This window comes from Stegodyphus dumicola, chromosome X2, assembly GCF_044657685.1.
Source record: "Stegodyphus dumicola isolate Sdum_Otavi_A_Nest chromosome X2, ASM4465768v1".
NCBI classification, from domain to species: Eukaryota; Metazoa; Arthropoda; class Arachnida; order Araneae; family Eresidae; genus Stegodyphus; species Stegodyphus dumicola.
In genome coordinates, this window is record NC_140781.1 from 118,132,488 (window position 1) to 118,147,479 (window position 14,992).

General features: G+C 30.2%; 1 protein-coding gene across 1 annotated transcript in view; it reads right to left on the reverse strand.

Annotated features, from left to right (window-relative positions):
* LOC118184277 (chloride channel protein 2-like) overlaps positions 1–14,992 on the reverse strand; it is a 266,024-nt gene that overhangs the window by 159,260 nt on the left and 91,772 nt on the right. The gene's annotated exons all lie outside the window — the stretch shown is intronic.

A 14,992-nucleotide genomic window follows, 5' to 3' on the forward strand; every position in this document is an offset into this window, starting at 1 on the left:
CCATAGAACAGATGTTCAGCATTTGTTTGCAGAGAACTAGAACTTTTCAAATTCGTTATGATTCTTTTCACCCTTTTTTATACTTTCCTAAATTTTTACCTAGAAAATATATAAAGAAAAATTCTTTCCTGTTTAGAAAAATGGCATTCTCGACACTATTTCAAGCATCATTATAACTTTTTTCCGTTACATTTTAGCGCCAAAAACAATGTTAAATCAAAAAACCCGCATTAAATTTTTTAAAGATAAATCTTATCAGTTAATAAAATAAGTAAGTTAAATAGTAGTAGAGTTTATATAATTGATAAATTATTAATTCAACATTTATTGATATGCCTCTTGCTTATAAACTGATATACAAAATCCTTATATCCTGAGGCATTATACTTCAATATTTTTAGGCAAAGCTTCAAAATTTCATTAAGAATTTATTACAGTTAACAGAAATACAATAGATCTAATATTTATCGTCTACTTCTGATAAAAACTATGAGAAAATTTTAGTAAATTTGACTAATAAAAATAAACAATGACATAATTTTAGAAAATTTCAATATAGAATGACCATGAAACAAATTATTATTATTAGTTCTAGTACTATAAAACAATTTTTGAATATTCAGAGAAAATTATGCACCCAATAAAAACATCATTAACTGGTTTGATAAATAATGAATATTTTAAATAGATTAAATGATAAATAATAATTAAAAGTAAGAAATATATATTTTACATGACTAAACACTGACCAATGTTTCAAATAGCAAAATAATTTACTTTTGAAAGTGCCTTTAAATATCTCTTAACATGTTTCAGTATTAAAAGAATTTCATATTTAATTGTTAAAAAGATTTTAAGCTTTTTAAATTAATTTTGCATAACAGGATTTAAAAATTCTAATATATTGAGATAATATTTTAAACTATTACAAAAAGCAGAACTCATAGAAAGTTTACAAGTCAATACCAAAGAATACATTTTAAACATATATGTCTAATTAAGTCACTTTAAAGGTCTATTTAAAATAAAATTGTGAAATTTAATTGCAAATAAATCACACTTTTTCAGTAAACAATTGATTTCAGTATAACGTGACTCTTCACCCACCTAGTATTTTAAAAGCACGAAAAACTAAGGTTTAGCTTTTCATACTCTTTCAATGCTAAACGTATTTATTGTGATGTTATAGTTATTAATTTATTGAAAAGTTTATATTTTCTTTCCAGTTCAACTACATGCACTTAAAAATGTAACATGTAAATGTGTGTATTCAATACCACAAATCTTAATTTTAGTTTAAGTTACATACATGACTGTGGAAAATGTACATAAATAAATTGGTTTTAGCTGCAAAGACTTTAAATTAAATGGCAATATCTTTAATAACATTTCAGTGAAAAATAAAAATTTGCTTTACCTTATTAAAATTTTTCACCATTATCTCTTCAAATACGATTTTCATGCAATCAAAAATGAGTGAAGTATCTATTCCATGGCGCATAGGCATACATGTTTTAATTGAAATTATTTGTATAAGATGATAATAAGAACACAAAAATCAAAGTAACTTCATTTTTAATTATAAAACATTACACAAAAGAAATATCATTAATCGTTCTTTTTAGAATACACAAATGAATTGTTTACTGTGCTTTTTAAAAGAATGTATTTTCCTCTTGACATATTTTCAAATCTTTTTTCCACAATGAAATAATCTTCCTTCTTTGACATTCCAAATAAATTTAAAAAAAAAATAATAAATAAATAAATAAATGAAAAAAATTACAACATTAATCACATTTTTTACAAGCTTAAAAACACCTTTCCTTTGTTACAGTAATGTTCCAGTCCTTCATTATTACCAACTGAATGAATTACAAAGTAAAGAAATTTTAAATTAAATTATTAATTACATGTGCTATTAAAAAGACGCCAAACAATCCGTACCTAAGTATGAAATACATAGATATAGAAGCAAATGTTATAAACTGAACATGTTTTGAGTTACATCAATTACATTATAAAGAATTACTGCATTTAAAAATCAGACAGTTAAGCAATTACAGACTGATTAATTCATAAAATTAGTTGAAATTCTTGAGCATTGCCCTTTGGCATTGCTTTAAGAAATGGCTATCTATGAGGTCGGCATGTAAATTAAAGTTCTTATATTTCATCCAGCAATGACATCTAGCAAGTCGTACGGATGATAAACACTGGTAATACAAAGTTACATAACAAACATTACGGCTAAAACTTTTGGATAGGTCTTTTATGTTTCTAATGTCAAAACTAGAACGATTTTATTGATCTAGCTTTACAGCACTTTGATTGGAATTCTTCATTCAAGCCATTTTACATCCAAGTACCTGAATATGATTTAGATCTCAATTAGATCCCTAAAACATGAAACACTGGGCTTTTTCTTGGGCAGGGGTCATACAAAACCTTACATAGCTTAAATGATAAGATTATAACAAATGAGATGCTGAAATGCCACCGCAGAACTTAATTAGACGTAATAGCTTTAGCTACGCTGGTGATGCTGACAAAATCTATGCTTAATAAAAAATTTTGGAAAGTACCCTTCAAAACCAGGAAGATTTTTTGTCTGTGTGGTGATGCACCTTCAACAGAACTCCATTGATAAATTTGACTTTAAATCACTTTATAATGCATAATTTGAAGTATTGATTAAATATTACATGTTTTTGATATAAAATGTTTTTGTTTTATTAAGAATGAATTAAGTATTGAATTACCATATTACATGTTTTTGATATAAAATGTTTTTACTTTATTTTTGTTTTATTAAGGATGAATTAAGTATTGAATTAACATATTATATTTTATATCAAAAACATGTAATATTAATGTAATATGTAATATAAACATGTAATATAAAAAATTATGCATTAATGTTAAATTACTGTGTGTGGTTTGATATGCACTTATGTTGAAAATATACGCACTTCTAAGTATACACAGATATAAATAATATAGCTTTTAAACACTACAAAGAAAAAGTAAAAATTTTAAAATTAGAGAAAGATTGTGTTATGTTAAGTAACTGAAACTAGATAAATTATAAATCAACTGAAATATAGAAGCAGCTTATTATAATTTTTTGTAGAAATCTTGAAACATTCTGGAAAATTTACAATGATGATTACGAATAAAATGTATAAGAAAATTTCTGAATTTTTTCATGAATCAGATACTAAAGGAAAATTAATTTATGAAATTTTCCTTTATTTTAATGGAAAATTTGAAATGAGTACAGCTCCTTAGAAAGAAGTCATTTTACGAATAACAGAATTAAATTACACCTAGATAGGATTAAAAACATAAATTGCATGCAATCATAATTTAAGTCTACACTGAAAGCTTGAGTAAATTTTGCTATGGCATTTAAGAACATGATGATTTGAAACCGCTATTTTACAATGGAAAGCTTATTACTTATTTCTCTTGCTCAGTTAAATATTTTTAAACTTCTTAAAATATTATTAGAAGAGCTAAAGCAACAAGAATCAGCTTAACATTCATAAATTAGTAGGATAAGTTTTGACGATTAAAATATAGACCCTTCTCTTCAGCGTCAGAAGTGAAAATGATGAAAGAGAAGCACAGTGCTCAGGCCATGAGAAAGCTAAAGCAACAAAAACCAGCGTAATACCTAAAGCAAAGATATTGTTGCTTTAGTTCCTCCAATAATCGCTATTCATTGGGTTATTTTAACTCATATTCCTAAAATATGTTACATTTATTAGAGTAACAACTGCCTAAGTCTGTTTAGAAATGCAGATAAAGAGCATTAGAACTAGATATGAGTACGAAAATTTGGAATAATAAAATATAATTAAATTATCTTATATTCAGATTGTGAAACACTCACCCGATGTATTTTAAAATGCAGTCTCCTCAACACTGGGTACTGAAAATAGACATCATACCATATCTTTGACTCAATCTTATACAACACGGGATTTAAAAACCTACTAACACAGGATCATCAAAGATAAAAATCATTATACAATATTTTTGCAGAATGTGTAGAGTCAATAGGTTTTTTTTTTTTTTTTTTTTTTTTTGTTTTTGTTTTGTTTTGTTTTTTTGTATTTTTGTTACTGTTGTCTTTGAAAGCAGGAGACGTGAAAAATGTGCAGTGTTCTTGCCCGGACACGAACCCTGGACCTCTTCCATACGCGTCGAGTATTCTTCCAATTACACCACAAATACATGCGGAAAGGAGGGAGAAAATACCTTATAAATGTATTTTCGGTATTCTGAATGAGATTTCAGTTGAATAAAAGAAATGGAAACTTTAATACTTAAGTATGATTGGTCATAACTGTTTAGCATATAAAGCAAGAATTTGGAAATTTCAAAAAGGTGCATTGTATCTTACCCCATTAACAACTATATTATGCACTAAGTGTAAAGGACAAAAGAATATATTATAGAAAATCAGTAATTTCATTGATGAATTTCCCCTTTCTTTGCATTAATTAACGCTTAAAATTCAAGAATAAATGCTACACTCAAAATCTTATTTTAAATTTAATTTAGATTTCGTTAATTTTATGTAGTCATTTATACAGAGTATCTATCAGTACGACGTTTCAGAACTTCTAGAAGGGGTAGTTTGCATCCCAATTACTCGGAATCATATAGTAATCAGGGTCTGAAATGCTTTTCTGACGTAGTAGATGGCGTTGCGCGAAAGTTCCGAGAGCTGTTACAGGGAATCGTCATTTCACAGAAGGACGCAGAGTTAGTAGGATGAATAATTATACGAACGCAGAATTAGCCAATACACATTTGGCATAAGGGGCTGCAGTTTGTAGTGGGCCAGCCGCCGAGCGCTTGTACACCGAACGATATCCTATGAGGCGAACACTCAGCCATAATTTCTTTGCAAAACTCCACCGGTGGTTAGCTAAAAGAGGTTCTTTTCAAAGAGCTGTCATGAATCGAGCACGATCAGCTCGGACTCCGGACATCGAAGAAAGTTATTACAGAAACCTCAACACGACGTTGTGCAGGTGCAGTACATCAGGTCAAAGGGACTCCACGTGTTGAGTACGCGAAATGAAGCGCACGCTGTCGAGGTTTCCAATTCCAGCAGCTGGAGGTTTCTCAGAGAAAACGAAATGCATCCGTATCACGTGCAGCATATCCAGACACTTCAACCGGGCGATTATGCACCTCGTATTGCTTTCGCACTATGGTAGCTTGAAAAGTGTGCTACAGATCACAGTTTCTCTAATAATGTGTTGTTCACCGATGAGGCATTTTTCATAAGAGACGGTATATTCGATGGACATAACGTCCATGTCTGGAAGGTAGAGAACTCTCATACAACCGCATGTCGTGTAGCGCAGAGTCGGTTTTCGGTTAATGTTTGGGCCGGCATTGTGGAGTATCACCTTATCGGACGTTACCTGTTGCCTTTTCGTCTAACAGGTTGGATTTACTTGATCTTTCTGCAACAAATCATGCCACAAGTTTTAGATGACGAACAGATTTCGGCATCGATGCGATAGATAATGTGGTTTCAATACGATGGGGTCCCTGCCCATTTCAGACATAACTTTCGTACCCACCTAAACGTCAGATTTGGCCAACAGTGGATCGGACGTGATGGTCCGGTGCGTTCACTGGATCTATCATGTCTTGATTTCTTTTTTATGGGGGCATATTAAGACACTGATTTATGACACCTCCATTCACAATGTCGAGGAGCTGGTAACACGAAGCGCAGTAGCTGCCGGGGAAACTCGAGATATGCCTGGAATATTCCAAAATATTCGGAATTCCATGCACCGTAGATGTGAGGCGTGCATTGAAGTCGGTAGATCAAACTTCGAACTCTATCTTAGACTCTTGTAACATTTGTTCGTGTAAATTTATTATTAAAACGAATACTAACTTACCAGGCGTCTTTTAATTTCTGATCTTACTCTGTACACCAGTGAGTCAGAAAAGCGTTTCCGACCCTGCACTGCTATATGATTCACAACCACCGGGTGCACCCTATCCCTGCTAGAAGTTCTGAAACGTGGTACTGAGATACCCTGTATATTTAAAGACATCTGCATATTATACACCACATTTACTCGCGAATTTTTTTCTCCCTTTATTTACTAATTCTAACGTACGAAAATCGACAGGGGAAAATTATGCGAATAATTTGACTTTCGAAGGAAGCAGCTACAATAAGAACACAACACATGAAAATTATGCATAGATAAACTATCGGTAACAATCTCAATATTATTTCTTTAAGAAAAAACCTACAGTCCAATCAGAATACATAGCAATATTATTATTACAATATCTAATAAAGATATCTTCATTTCTTCTTCCCTGTACCCTGAATCTAGCAAAATCTTAAATTATTTTCTACTGCTCCCCTGTAGGCCTTAAATCATTTAATGCTGCTGGAATTTCTGTCAGCGTCTTTTGCTACAGCTCTGCAAGTGTTATTCATCAGCACCGTTGTCACTGTCTTCGTCACCGTTCAGTCTGTCATGCCACGTGCAATAATCTTCAGAGCCATCAAGAGCATTAGACATCCGCGATTTGTTTTGAAGCTTTTTCACTATTATTGCTTCATCATCATTTTTCATTATTATTGCTTCACTATTATTGCCCATGCACACAAAATCCAGGAGCAAATCCATTAGTAAGATGAAAACGCGGCCGAAATCATTCTAAAATTTAGAGCAGCTCGCTGAACGATTTCAGAAAAAAATTACGTGAATACTTTAACAAATGTCAGAACCTTGTGCTAAAATGCAAAGGGAAAATTACGGGAGTGGGAAAATACGCGAGTAAATAATGTATACAGTAATACTTCGCGTACCCGACTTCGATCAGTCCGGATTCACTATAATTCCTTTGAAAATTTTAAAACAAACTAAATTTTAACTGAGCAAAAATATAATTACATTCTAGAACTTTAATACGCAAAATTATTTATGAATAAATAAATGATCAGTTTTTTCCCTTTATAAAGTCTCTTTTTGTAATATTTATTTTTATACGATTTTAAACTTATGCGATACGACAGATATTTCAGTTTGTACCGGGGAGTGGGTTTCAAGCCAGATAATTAAACATTTTTTTAACATGGCAACCTACATCGCCAAGCTATGAATATAGACTTCAGCCACGCATAGTCAACTGCTGAGGAATGTGTGGTGTGTTGATAAATTTTTAAACAGCATTACAGGCCAAAAGAAAAGAAGTAATTAGCACTGTTCGGATTAAGAACTACTAATTTGTTATTTAGCCTAAAGAAGCCCAGATATGCGGGAATTTATTTATTCGGTACTTAAAAAGCATATGTGAAAACAGACTTTAATTTTTCACTAGTTTATTTATTTATTTATTTATTTGAATTGTTCTAAATTATCGTTGTAGGTTTCTGCAATCGATTAATCTAACCTTATTTCACACACATCCCGATGTAATTTTGTTTGATATATCATTCCATATTTACTCTCGTCATAAAAGTTATTCTTTTTAAATTCATTTCATTTTTTTGGATATTCTGCTTCAATTAGAATTACCAATACTGGAACGTATACTAACCACATCAGGGAACTTTGAAAATAAATAAATGAAAATCGGATACCAACGAAAAAATATAAGGCGAATTAAGTTTTAAAATCCAAAAAATGAAAACTATCCTATAACCGCAATTGCAAAAAATCGAACGACGAAGTTGAAAAGCGAATGAATTGTTTTGGATTTTGCTGCTCACTAACAGAAACAGCAAACAAACAACAAAAAAATAAATAAATAAATAAATAAAATAAAATAAAATTAAAAAATAAAAAAAAAACCTTATAGGACCGAAAATCCTCCTTAGAGTGTGCAAATTTTGCAAAATGTTCAGAAACTCAGTTCTTGGTTAAAGAATTAATAAAAAGGTGCTCCTGAAGTGAGCCAGAAAGATATGCACTTTACCCCTGTCATAACTGTGCTGTTCAATGCGCAGTTAATTAGAAATAAATTAAAAGGCAGAGTACATTTTAATACAATACATGATATCGATTGAATACTTAATAAATAAACCTCATAAAATTCAAGCATTAGCCTTAAAATTTCAAAATTTGCTCTTAGTAGGTGAGATCGCATTTGTCACATAGAAGGTGGTGTTGTTATTTATGGGAAGAATAACATTTCGTCACGGCAGGTCGACTCAAGTAATAACTAAGACCTCGAGTTTGTTATAGTATTGGTAAACTTACTAATATATATATATATATAACACTGAGATTATTCATAAAGAACTTCTCAACGCAACTACTTATCAATCAGCCAACCTTACAGAAACATCTATAGTAAACAGGATTAAAACTTTTCATAAGAAACTCAATATTACTTTCAATGCAAACTACAACAGATTTACTAATCTTTATGCGATTCCCAAATTCCATAAAACACCATTAAAATTTAGATTTATAGCTAATGGAACTAATAATTACAAGAAAAATAGAGACTATTATTTTTCAATTCAACTTAATAAAATCTGTAAATTTATTTTCAATGATTGTAACACTAATCATAACTATTGCTGGATCATTCATAATAACACTCCTGTCATTAATACCATTCATACCATTAACATCCAAAACATTACCTGCTATGATTTTGAAAACTTATATACCTCACTTCCTCTAGAAGAAATCTATACCAGTCTACTTGATCTACCAAAACTTTTCCCTAATATACTCAATATCATGACTCTTGACAAATGGAAAACCTACCTAAAATGCACACTTTTTCATAACTACATCAAGTTTCAAAATCAACTTTTTAAACAAGTCAGAGGATTGCCAATGGGCTTACATTCCAGCACCTCGATCTGTAATATCTTTTTATTTGTCAAAGAATTTAACTTCCAAGAAAATCTACAACCACAAGAGTTAAATTACTACAAACACACCTACAGATTTATTGATGACCTTATTACAATTAATAATTTTGGTAAAATTGAAAACTCCGACATTTATCCGAATTGTCTTAAACTTAATAAAACTAATAATTCACAAAATAGCATAGACTTTCTAGATCTTCAAATCATTAACTACAAAAAAATTTTACTTTTTGACAAAACAAGAAACTTCAATTTCAATACTAACAAATTAATAAATTGGAACTCCAACATATCCAAAAAAGTAATTAACAATACTATAATTAATCAAATACAACGAATTAAAACTATATGCACAGATACAATAGATTTACAATGCGAAATTTTGATCCTTATCAAAATTCTCAAAAATAATCTAATTCCCTTTCAATTTATCAACCATTGCCTTAAAAGAGCAGGCGTTAAATACTCACTCTAAATCATTTAACTGATAGGGATATGATAATTTATTCCTAAACCTGAGAAGGCGGTATAAGTTGGATGACTGTCAGTTGAAAGATTTGTATATAGTGTAATTACTCAATTGTATATATTGTAAAAAGCTAATTGTCTTCAGACATATACTGTTACTATACTGTTACTAAAAAAATGGGCCTATTTCCTGCCTTTAGACTGTCTACTAGCTCTTGGATAGCGAAAATGCCTTTTTCCTTTCTTAAATTCTTAATCATTGCGACACGACAATTAGCCAGAAATTAATTAATTTCCATTCACTAGTATTTTTAAAAAAATCTTAACAGACGGTCTCTCTCAGATAAGAACTCCACAAAATACATCCCTCAAGAATTCCAAGTCCCACCCACTACCATAAATTTCTTCACCCAAGTCTTGCCGACTGATATAATTCAAAGCCCCTACTGCCGCTAAGAATTTTCGGACACCCTACACTTCTGAGTTAGACACGAAGAGAACACACTGCCAACTCCCCCACTAGAAAGAATGTAAGTTACTTAATACCTTTCTGGCCTTTATATCTTCATGTACATTCACTGATCTTATTTATATTATTTTCTATTTTATTTTTATATTATTTTTATGTTCTCTTTGATTTGTTTTTGCAAAGTTTGCATTATTTATCTTTTTTATAATCTTCTATGTTTATTTCAACTTTACTTTGATTTCAATTTCATAATGACAATTTCCAATGTTTAATTTCTACAAATAATATAGTACTCAAATACATAAAGATGATAGTGTCGGGGACGATTACTCGAGTTTTACAAGATTTCTCTACATTAATTGATTTTTACTCCAAATTGAATTGACTAAAATGCTTCATGAGAATCAGTTCTTTGAGTAACAACTATTCGCGGAAATATTTGGCCTGACTAGAATTGCCGGTTTGGCTTTAATTTATAACTCGAGTAAAGACGAAACACTTTCATATTTACGTATTTCTATCAATTATTGATCATTGAACGGGAGTTGGTTTGTTCCCCTTGAAAAGTCAACTAATTTCTGATCAATGACAATAATTACATGTTTTAATTTTTACTTTTGCAATTGTAATATTATTCTTCGTGATGATTTAACTCCAGTCCCCGTTAAAACATTATTAACATTTTGCTTTCAAATTACTTCAAAACATCTTTCAAAATATAACTTACCAGTATGGATGCACACTTTTAAAATAATTCTACTTTAAATAAACTTAGGAGATAATATAATCAATTAATCAATACGGTTTAGGAAATAAATTATTATTAACTAACTTTGCAGCAATTGCGCAAGTAATAATAACTTGTATTCGCACTAAATGGATTTAAGTTCATACAACATTTGATATGCTAAATAGCAGCTATTAGCGCTATTTATCTCTTACCTAATGTACCCACTTTATATATTATCTCCAACCTTTTTAAGTTTTAAAGTTCTTATACAAAAACTTTACTGTATTGAAGGTTAGCAGCCTCCTTACTTTTATATCTTGCTAGTTTAACTCATATTGAAATCACTAAATGTCATTCCACTAGATGACAAACTTGAAAATTTAACGCCATGCCTGCTACAGGTAAACCCAAAAAACAATTTCTATGAAAAACATTTAACTGTATTTACATGATTACATGCGGTACTTGACATATTAAATATATAGGACAGACTAAAAACAATCTTAACTTTCGAATCAATAACCATAGAGCTCAAATCAAAAAATTCAACGCACAAAAAAATAACATTAAAATAAGTACACCATCACAACTTAATACAGCAGAATTAGAACACTTTAAACACCATGACTTCAACTCTATTCAACTTCAGATACTAGATATAATACCCAATCACAAAACACGAATTTTTCAGGAATCTCTCTATATACTAAAACAATGTTCACTTTATCCATATGGACTTAACACTTATATACATAGTCATAGAGATACTTCTAAGAAGTCTATTTTCAGCCAATTTAAACTCTACAGCATCAAAACGCAGAGAGGAAAAAGAGTAAGCAAAATAAAAAATAATGCGAGATTTTTATCCACTTTGGATACACTTGCATTGAAAAAACAATTGAAATGTTTTTTTGACTCAGACTGTTTTCCCAAGAAACTTCTCAACTGGTTACACTCCTGTACTAATAAATTCCTTATCAAACTAAAAAAATTCATTCAAGAAAGCTACGACGACATACAAATCATTAAAGACATGATTCTTGATTTTAGTCTTTTCAGACTCTCTAATAGTCTCACTCAACGCAAAATTTATTTTAAAGTCAATTTTCTGCATCCGCAGTTTGACAATATTCATTTCTCAAGAATCATCAGAGATTGTAAAGATTACTTCCTCGCAGTTGACACTATACCAATGATTGCATTTAAATATCAAAGGACTTTAAGCAACTTGCTTACTAACCACCATGAAATAGATGAAACTGCAGAATGACATTGTAAGACACCAATTTACAGCAATTACGTAGATTCTCATCACCAGCACATAATTACTGGCAACCTGAATATCATACAAAACCATCAACTAAAAACACTAATGAGTTATGGTACAAAATTTAGACCAGTCAGAAACATGACTACAAATTACTGTTACAAGACTTTCGAAAACAACATCAACGAATTTATAGTTAAAGCAAACTATCGACTGAATTTTCCCATAGATACCTTCTTAAAATGGAAAGCTAAAATTCTTCAACGCATATCCACAGAAATCAGTCACCTCAAATTTAAAAGTACACTGAACTGGTCGCAACTTACATCTGATATTAGTAAATTAAAACAGCTTTTTACTATTACAAAAATAGATAAAGCAACTAATAACTTTAGCATTATATGAAAACAATTCTACACTGAGATTATTCATAAAGAACTTCTCAACGCAACTACTTATCAATCAGCCAACCTTACAGAAACATCTATAGTAAACAGGATTAAAACTTTTCATAAGAAACTCAATATTACTTTCAATGCAAACTACAACAGATTTACTAATCTTTATGCGATTCCCAAATTCCATAAAACACCATTAAAATTTAGATTTATAGCTAATGGAACTAATAATTACAAGAAAAATAGAGACTATTATTTTTCAATTCAACTTAATAAAATCTGTAAATTTATTTTCAATGATTGTAACACTAATCATAACTATTGCTGGATCATTCATAATAACACTCCTGTCATTAATACCATTCATACCATTAACATCCAAAACATTACCTGCTATGATTTTGAAAACTTATATACCTCACTTCCTCTAGAAGAAATCTATACCAGTCTACTTGATCTACCAAAACTTTTCCCTAATATACTCAATATCATGACTCTTGACAAATGGAAAACCTACCTAAAATGCACACTTTTTCATAACTACATCAAGTTTCAAAATCAACTTTTTAAACAAGTCAGAGGATTGCCAATGGGCTTACATTCCAGCACCTCGATCTGTAATATCTTTTTATTTGTCAAAGAATTTAACTTCCAAAAAAATCTACAACCACAAGAGTTAAATTGCTACAAACACACCTACAGATTTATTGATGACCTTATTACAATTAATAATTTTGGTAAAATTGAAAACTCCGACATTTATCCGAATTGTCTTAAACTTAATAAAACTAATAATTCACAAAATAGCATAGACTTTCTAGATCTTCAAATCATTAACTACAAAAAAATTTTACTTTTTGACAAAACAAGAAACTTTAATTTCAATACTAACAAATTAATAAATTGGAACTCCAACATATCCAAAAAAGTAATTAACAATACTATAATTAATCAAATACAACGAATTAAAACTATATGCACAGATACAATAGATTTACAACGCGAAATTTTGATCCTTATCAAAATTCTCAAAAATAATCTAATTCCCTTTCAATTTATCAACCATTGCCTTAAAAGAGCAGGCATTAAATACTCACTCTAAATCATTTAACTGATAGGGATATGATAATTTATTCCTAAACCTGAGAAGGCGGTATAAGTTGGATGACTGTCAGTTGAAAGATTTGTATATAGTGTAATTACTCAATTGTATATATTGTAAAAAGCTAATTGTCTTCAGACATATACTGTTACTATACTGTTACTAAAAAAATGGGCCTATTTCCTGCCTTTAGACTGTCTACTAGCTCTTGGATAGCGAAAATGCCTTTTTCCTTTCTTAAATTCTTAATCATTGCGACACGACAATTAGCCAGAAATTAATTAATTTCCATTCACTAGTATTTTTAAAAAAATCTTAACAGACGGTCTCTCTCAGATAAGAACTCCACAAAATACATCCCTCAAGAATTCCAAGTCCCACCCACTACCATAAATTTCTTCACCCAAGTCTTGCTGACTGATATAATTCAAAGCCCCTACTGCCGCTAAGAATTTTCGGACACCCTACACTTCTGAGTCAGACACGAAGAGAACACACTGCCAACTCCCCCACTAGAAAGAATGTAAGTTACTTAATACCTTTCTGGCCTTTATATCTTCATGTACATTCACTGATCTTATTTATATTATTTTCTATTTTATTTTTATATTATTTTTATATTATTTTTATGTTCTCTTTGATTTGTTTTTGCAAAGTTTGCATTATTTATCTTTTTTATAATCTTCTATGTTTATTTCAACTTTACTTTGATTTCAATTTCATAATGACAATTTCCAATGTTTAATTTCTACAAATAATATAGTACTCAAATACATAAAGATGATAGTGTCGGGGACGATTACTCGAGTTTTACAAGATTTCTCTACAGTAATTGATTTTTACTCCAAATTGAATTGACTAAAATGCTTCATGAGAATCAGTTCTTTGAGTAACAACTATTCGCGGAAATATTTGGCCTGACTAGAATTGCCGGTTTGGCTTTAATTTATAACTCGAGTAAAGACGAAACACTTTCATATTTACGTATTTCTATCAATTATTGATCATTGAACGGGAGTTGGTTTGTTCCCCTTGAAAAGTCAACTAATTTCCGATCAATGACAATAATTACATGTTTTAATTTTTACTTTTGCAATTGTAATATTATTCTTCGTGATGATTTAACTCCAGTCCCCGTTAAAACATTATTAACATTTTGCTTTCAAATTACTTCAAAACATCTTTCAAAATATAACTTACCAGTATGGATGCACACTTTTAAAATAATTCTACTTTAATTAAACTTAGGAGATAATATAATCAATTAATCAATACGGTTTAGGAAATAAATTATTATTAACTAACTTTGCAGCAATTGCGCAAGTAATAATAACTTGTATTCGCACTAAATGGATTTAAGTTCATACAACATTTGATATCCATATATATATATATATATATGGGAATATCTTGGTTTAGAATGGTGCACATTCTGCTGAACAATGAACTGAATGACACTGTCATTAATGAAATAATGATGAACTCATTCCCCATCAATTTTCTCTCCAATTTTTTTTTTTTTTTTCCCTAGATGCGCGTTGCTGAAATGTAACTGATCGATACATTATTTGGATCATACTGAATGTTTCGTATGTTGAAATACGAGTGGGTCAATTTCATTAATATCAGAGCGCGACTCAGAACTCACACAACATCAGGAAATAA